General features: G+C 43.4%; 1 pseudogene; it reads right to left on the reverse strand.

Annotated features, from left to right (window-relative positions):
* Positions 1 to 2365: 2365 nt before the first annotated feature.
* Positions 2366 to 8087, reverse strand: LOC118007560 (annotated as a pseudogene).
* Positions 8088 to 8355: the final 268 nt, after the last annotated feature.

The raw sequence follows: 8355 nt of genomic DNA on the forward strand, positions 1-8355 counted from the left end.
TGCAACGGGGCTTTGTACAAGCTTTTAAGAACAAGTATTTTAGTTAACAAAGCAGAAGCTTCATGGCCTTTAGCAACTTAGCCACACTCTGTTAGAGGAAACGGCCACAAAGCCAGCCCACTTTTAAGAGGGGGCACGCAGACCTCATCTCTTGTGGGGGGTGGTGTCAAAGTTACATCTAAGATAAGCATGCAGGAGGGGGGTGTTGTGGCTACTTATGAAAAATAAAATCACCATAGTGAATTCAATGTTAGTTTTTAAGCTATGCAATGTAATGTTCTTAGAGAACATTCTTTTTTGCCTTTGTTGTTGTTGTTATTGTTTTAAGGAACATGTCGTGAAATACGAAAAAAATTTAGAAGTGGATTTGGAATCAGAAGTTAGTATAGATTATTTCGGAAACTCTCAATTTCTACTCCATTTTGTATTGCGTTTCTCCTAAGTGTATATCCTTTAACGTGCAAAGCCCTCATTTAGGCTGTGTCTATAAGATTGTGTACTAAGCATCGGCAAATTAAAGAACCTGTCTAAGTCACTACCACGACAAAAAATTAATCTATGAAATCAACTGTTTGGCATCATATAACAACAACAAAACAAACAAACTGAAACAAAGAAAACAAACACACACACACAAAAGCAATCCCCGAAAGCAAACCAAGATAAAACTTACCACATGTATAATTTACTTTTCACTTGTCAACAAGTTGCTTTGATATGGCATAGAAGACAAAGTCTTATTTGAAAAGGAATACATCTCAGATTTGATTTTAGCAAAGTGTTGCATGAGGGTTACAACTAAATGGGTTTTGTTTTAGTTTACATGCAAAGAATATCTCGAGTCCAAGAGCTTCGGGAGATACATGATATATTTCAGGCCAATACGATATCACTTGATACACCTGAACAGCATCCTTCACCTCTTTCACTTTGGATGTACCAATACCAACAGAGTAGGAGAACTGAAAGCCAGTCGTATAAACTACAATATCTCTAATGACTACAAGCATGGTGGTAATTTCTTGTGATCATGTGACCAGGAAAGCCATTTAGTAGAAAATGTGAAATAACAGATGTTTCAGTAATGTTGCCTGCTTTCTGGAACTTACATCTCACAAAGGGAGATGTCAAGCACTGTATGTATATTACTATTTTTTTAAATTGGAAACATAGCAGAGCATGTTTTCAAACTGGACTCCATAATGCTCTTTGGATTACAAAAATTTTGACTTCTAAAAATATACTTTTAATATTTTTCCTTTAAAAAATTAAGTAGCACATGTAAAACTTAAAAGTTTTTAAATATTATGATTTGATTAGAGTTTTAGGATAAGGAAGCAGTCCAAAAAGAAAATATTTTGCTCCAAGTTTATCTTTATTATTATAGATATGGGAAAAGAAGGTTATTAAAGGAAATATTCTGAAAATAGCATCTGAATATAGACACAGCTGATATAAAAAACACAAATTTTTATTTAAGTCATTATTAAAATATTTAAACATGAACTAGTGTTTAAGGTATAATATTGCTACTGGAATCTGAAGGTTGTTTGTTGCTGAGAAACTGGGTGCTGATTTTATTTTCAAGAGGTTTTTTTGTTGTTATAAATATCTCATAGCATCACAAGAAATAATGGCTCAGCAACTATCTCTTCAGCTGCAAATACCTTTTCAGTTCATTCATCTCCTTCATGTGTTCTGAGCTGCTAGATTCAGACCTGGGGAAAAATATTTTTCTCCTTTTCTGCAGTATTTCTTGCTTTGTTTTAGTTACCTCAATAACTCTTTCCCTTTGTTCTACCTTGGAAGGCACAGCCATTAAAGAAGTTCACAACTTATATTTTCTGTCTGAGGCCCAGGAAAGTTTCTCAGCATTTTCTCAAAGGCACATGGGTAACCTTATCATTTATGAAATTCAGGCCTAAACTCCATAATGTTTTAGCTAAAAATAAGTATCTGATTCCTTTCCCATGGCTTCAACAACATTCTGGGTAGCAATGCTAGGTAGAGAGAATCATGGAATGTAAAAATCATAACTAAAATATTTGTTCTGGCTCATTCTATTGGCACTCTTGTCTTTTTTTTCCCCCCTTAAGAGTCATTACATGCTTCCATTTTCAATATTAAAAAATCAGTATTTTTGACATTAAAACTCAAATTTTAACAAAATAAAAGGGGGAAAAAAAACCCCAAGGTACAGTCTAAGGGAAACCTATCCTGCCCTCCACCCCCATACCGGCCCAGGTCCTAGACCTGTGTGCCCTGCAGTACTCCCAGTCACATATATGTATATGTACATACCGGGTGCACTCATGCACAGGCTGGATGTGGGAGGCAGCTGGCTCAGGAGCAAGTATCAAAATAGTTTTAGAAATGACTGTCCAGCCCAGCACAGGCATTAGAAAAATACTCTTTGCAAAGGAAGGTGGGAAGAATGGTGTGTGGAATAGGAGATGGCATGGCTGCTAGCCTCAGCTCTCCTCTTCCTGTGGCACTGGGCCCCCAGGGTAGCCGATCTGAAGGGGCCAGTCTGAATGCGCCCCAGAGGCTCTGGGCTGAGTACTGGGCCCACACCCTGAGGCCAAGGTGGGCAGATCCCACCAGAGCCTACAGATTAGCAGGTATTGGTCCAAGTGAAGGGACAGGCAGGAGCCAGGGATGCTGGATCCCAGCTCCCAACAGGGCAGGTGGCTGGGAGTTCTGGCCTTCCTCATTTGACCAACATGATGCAGGCTTGAGCCTCTTCTTACATTAGGTACCCCCAGATTCTTCTCAGAATCCTCTGAGGAGCCCAGGAAATCTTTCACGTCCTTTATCCTACCATCTCCTGTTGGGTCCAGCGTGGTGTAGTCACTGGTGGCCAAGTCCATGGACATGTGCAAGAGGACGGCCTCTGGTGGCTCTAGGGTGTCTGTTCCCTTGCTGCAGTCAAGACCAGGGCTCCCATGGCAGATTCATGGGGCCACCATGATGCCCGGAGTTCCATTGGCCTGGCTCAGCTTGGGTGACCCTGGGAACCTGCAGCTGGCATGGGCAGTATCATGCAGCCTGCTAGTGTCCAGATAGGTGAGCAGCTCTGCAATGTTCTGGGCACTTAAGAAGAAGCGTTCAAATTTCGACTGGGAACATCAGGTAAAAGCCCCGACTCGGCCATGTGAAGACACAGAGGGAAATGACGCTGACGTTCTCCTTCCAGATGCAGGAATAGCGGTTCTGGGATCGCAGGCCAGGCACAGAGAAGATGTGGACATCACTCAGGTTGGTGAGGCAGGCCTGGCAGGTCTTAGTATAGCCCTTATAGGCCACACTGGCAAACGTTACAAGTGCCATTTTGTGCAGGCAACAGCCCTTGTGGTCATCAGCTTGACCTTGATCTCGGCGCTCACCTTGGGCATTGTGAACACCTTGAACTGCTCCTCAGAGGCAGTGTGCAAGGCATGGTCGCCCTGCAAGTCGGGCAGCTGCACCAGGTCCCGCGAGGCCGCTCAGAGTGCAGGCAGCGCGTGGCCGCGCACGTACTGCACCGCGAAGCCAAGGCGGGCGCGCAGTGGGTCAGTTGCATCTCCTTGCTTGCTCCTCCCACCGTTCCCGCCTTGTTCTCGCTGTTCGCACAGCCATTGCGTAGGCAAACATGGAGCCCGAGTTCGTGCCACACGGAGGTCTGGGGCGGGCTGCATATCCAAGGAACGTGTCAGGAAGCGGAGGCAGCTCATAGTGCTGGATAGGGAGTGTTCAGCCAGCAGGGCTCAATGCGGGGCTGCACGGGCATCATCATCTCCTCATCCTCGGGGCGAGCCTGCTCCACGCGGGGGCCTCCTGCAACTTGCCGTGAGCATTAGCTGCCGCTTCTTGCCTGAGACGCGGCTCTTCCGGATGAACAGTTGCGCGGGAAAGACTGGCACAGTGAGCAACTTCGCCTGGGAGCACAGCCCCAGGGATTGTTGGGTCTGAAGGGTACACTTGGCCAGCACAGGGCTCTTGCACTGGTAGTTGAAGAGGCCATAGCCATGACTGATGCAAAAGGCTGCAAGGCTCCTAAGGCTTCTCTCGAAATGGATGTGACAGCAGCTGGCAGCAGGCACTGAACCAGCACATGGGGCTGGAAGCCAGAGGGTGAGAGCTCAGCCACTCCTGGCCCTTCCATGTGAAGCCCTCGCAGTCCTGGAGGAGGTCGTGCTAACCACCTGCTCTGATGCCACGTTGCTTAGCTCCAGCATCAGCACCTGGCCTGCAGTGCCAACCACCACCATCTGAGCTGCGTCCTTGCAGAGTACCACCTTCTCCACGGACAGGACTGGATTGTGGCTGTTGATGTCCAAGCGGCCCATCCTGCAGAAGGGTGACCAGTCGTCTCCTAGCCTGTTGGCGTGTTTGCCAGGCCAATGGGCTGGCCTACTGACATGCTTGCAGTCGGCCTGGAAGAGGACAGCTCTGCTAAGCTTGCAGAGTGGCCACAGTGCCATGGCTGGGGACCTCCCAGAACTGCACTGTGTGGTCCTCATTGTAGGTCAGCAGCAGACCTCGCCACCATGGCTCCTGGGCCAGATTCTGGCCCCTGGTGATGGACCAGCTGGAGGCACTGCAGGCCCCCTGGGGGTGCTGCAACTCGCCAGAGCTTACAACATGGGCCCACAGCTTGGCGGGGACCTTGGCGAAATGGGCCAAGCAGGTAACTGCCAATGGGTATCTCTGTCTTAATGCTGAATATATACAGGAGAATATTTTTTCTAGATTTTAACTCTATCATTTCTCCATACGTTATTTAGCTGCCACAAGCAAACATGCTGGGCATCCAGTGAGCATTTGGGCATAAGTCTTTATCTGAAACAGAAGCTAGGTACAAAGATAAGTTGGAGGAATCAAAGTATTCAAGATGGATTCTACCTGAGCTATCTGTACTGTGAGACATGGCTCAGTTTATACCAACAATAGTGTTATATCTACCAATTTCTAAGTCATTTTCTTATTAAAATACTTGAGCAGGTGTACCTAAAAATGCCTTCAACCACTTCTGTGTTAATTTGAGAGGAGAGTTTTGCAAACCAGTGAAATTTAATTTTAGAATCCCATTCAGTTAAGGCTGGGAAAGAAAGGAAGGCAAATTGGGAGTTTTTGGTTTTGCTTTGACACCTTATAATACAATTAGGGCTTTTATGACCAAAGGAAAGTGATAACTACAGAAGAAAATTATGACAGTTCTAACATTCAGTAGATTAAAAGGTTTTATGTACATTATCAAACTCACCTCAGTAGTTCCAGAAAGAAGGGAGAGAGAAATGTTGCTATTTGTGTTTTATACCAATGTCAGTAGTATTAAATTATCAAAGAACGTATTTTAAATGCGAATATGTATACTGTATATATATACATACAGTACACACACAGAATGAGAATAGCTTTAACTTTCCCAGTTTTTAAACTTTTTTTTCATCATCAGTGGTTTCCTTTAAGAAAGTTTTTCAGGTAAGCATCCTAGCATGTTCTGTTTTCCATCTTGTTTATCATTAAGTTGTCATGTTTTATTCTTTGTTTCAACTGGGTGATGTTAAGGGATTGATGGTCCAGTACGTAAACAAACTGACGAGAGGAGCTAGAGAAGACACCAGGAGGCTCATGATGAAATCTTTCTTTTTTTTTTTTTTTAAAGATTTTCTTTATTTATTTGAGAGAGAGAGTGAGCAAGTGAGAGAGAGAGCATGAGCAGAGGGAGAGGGAGAAACAGGCTCCCTGCTAAGCACAGAGACTGATGTGGGGCTCAATCCCAGGACCCTGAGATCATGATCTGAGCCGAAGGCAGATGCTTAACCAACTGAGCCACCCAGGTGCCCCAGAAACCTTTCTTAATGACATTTCCCTATGAACACAGCCTGCCTACAAGCTGTTACTGAATCAAGAGCATATCACCAAGTGGAAGTTTGGAATTGACCCCCCTACACACACACACACACACACACACACACACACATCACAGGTGCAAAAATCCTGCATAGAGTTGACATCTGTCTTCCACTTTGGTTCCTAGACTTTGTCACTAACCTCACCAATGAGCAAATATAAGTACATCTGCTTTCTAAGAAAGCTCCTATTGAATTACCAATACTACACTATAATTTCCAAGTTAGTGCAATAATCCATAAACATTAGCATTGCTCCCAAACTATGCTGAGTATGCAAAATAAATCATGAGTCACAAAATATTTGCTACAAAGCCAAGCCCATCCTTCACACGAACAATTTTCAGAAATGCAGACAGACTTACGAGCAACACTTGCCTAAAAATTTTTAGAACTTTTCCTGCCCTTTGAGACCATTCTTCAACATCAGGTTCAGCTCCTATAGTGAACTGAACATAAAGCTTAAAGATGAACAAATGTAAATTAAGATAAATTATTCTATTTTCAGTTAATAGTTTGGTAGAGCTTACTGAAGGAAATGTCACGTTACTTAATTTTCCGAGCTCCAGTTTTTGCTTTCTCGTATATCCAAATGCATACATACACAGACACAGACATGTACACCCACTTCTTGACTTCTCTTGACTTCTCTAATAATGGGTTGACATTCTGGAGTCACTGATTTTCAGTGGCATAACCAAAACTTTCTCAATCAGGAATTGTAAAAGTATATCTTCTAGGATCTCCATTCATTCCTACCAGATTTCCTTCTACATAGGCATAGGTTCCCTTTGATAGTCAGGATCAACGTTAACATATTTGATATCAGGTAGATGTCAACATGTTTTAGTTTTATTTTTTAACAGCAAAACAGCCCAGATTTTCTTTGTAATTTATTTTTGGTGTCCGTATCATTCCATTTTCTCCACGCTGCCCTTTGGAAGCACATTTAAATCTTCCTTAAAATATAGTGAGCACTCTTCTAGAGAATGCCTAACTTTATTTTAGTTCCTTTGATTTGCAATGCATAGCTGTAGCAATACATTTCCACATATTATTTGTTTTCATCACTGAAGCTCTTTGTTGCAAAGAGTTCTTAGAAGTTTGCTTTTTGGGATAACTTCCTAGACTGTCAGGTTTCTACTCAGAACTCTTTGCCTTCTTTTTTTTTTTTTTAAGATTTTATTTATTTTTTTGAGAGAGAGAGAGAGCATGAGAGGGGGGAGGGTCAGAGGGAGAAGCAGACTCCCCGCCGAGCAGGGAGCCCGATGCGGGACTCGATCCCGGGACTCCAGGATCAGGACCTGAGCTGAAGGCAGTCGCCCAACCAACTGAGCCATCCAGGTGCCCAGAACTCTTTGCCTTCTGACTGGTGTAATTTACATACAATTTAAATTGTCTTCATTTGATTAGATTAGGGGATGGCATGAGATGATTCTAGGTTTTCAAACTTCTGTGTACTTAATGCATTAAGAAAAAAGGGCAATTTCAAAGTAGAAGCTCAAGACCAAATAGGGGGCAGGGCAGGGTAAGAATCATGTGTGGTGTTAGCAGGGGTAGTTGAGGCACGGGGATAGGCACTGTTGCCAAGGGACATTTCATGTCTAAAAGCAAGCTCACTGATAATTTTGCAGAGACTATTGCATGGACGCTGCTCTAAATGCTTCTTGTTCTTTCCCAACTGAATTCATATCAAGTCTAGTAGAAGAGTAGATGTTGCTTTTTCTTGGGGAGCCGATCCATCATTGCCCTGAGAATGCCAGAACACGTGCCAAGGAATGGTGGAGGTTAGATTCTACTTCTGGAGGAATGACGTAACTTGGTAACTTCCTTCCAAGTGATCCATTCATTAACATGTCTTATAAATCTCTCATCAGCCGGGGTAGTTTAAAAAACAAACAGACAAGAAAACAACTGTGGGAGTAAATGTGTTGTCCTCATTGACAAGTGCTGTGACCACTAAACCACTTCTAAATTCTCAAGATGATATATTTATACGTGTGTGTGTGTGTGTTACTGGTACTTAATGCTGTGCTGCCTGCTAATTTAGTTTCATCTACAGTCTTGGAAATGATTTCTTTCCTTCCAAGATCCAAGTCATTACTGTGAATAATTGAAAAAGCAGGGCTCTACCCTCTTGGTAACATCTTTCCACCTTGCAGTCATCCCACTGATTGGCACTGCTGTGGCCATGCCTGACCCTTTACCCAGTTTGAGGGCTTGTCTGCCTGCCTCATGCAGCCCCGTACTTCCCGCACTCACTTTTCTTGTTGAAATGTTTCCTGACAATGTACGTGTACTATTAAATGTGCATGCAGTTCCTCACCACGTTCCTCCTTTGTGCCAGTCATGTATCTTGATTTAGTCTTTCGTGTCTATTTTTTTCCTAACTTACACAGACTTTTTTTCTCCAGCAAAACTGAATCCATACAGCAACAGCTAGTGTCCTGCCCCAGATGTG

Source organism: Mirounga leonina, unplaced genomic scaffold (assembly GCF_011800145.1).
Source record: "Mirounga leonina isolate KUSES-001 unplaced genomic scaffold, KU_Mleo_1.0 Mir_125, whole genome shotgun sequence".
In the NCBI taxonomy this organism is placed as follows: domain Eukaryota; kingdom Metazoa; phylum Chordata; class Mammalia; order Carnivora; family Phocidae; genus Mirounga; species Mirounga leonina.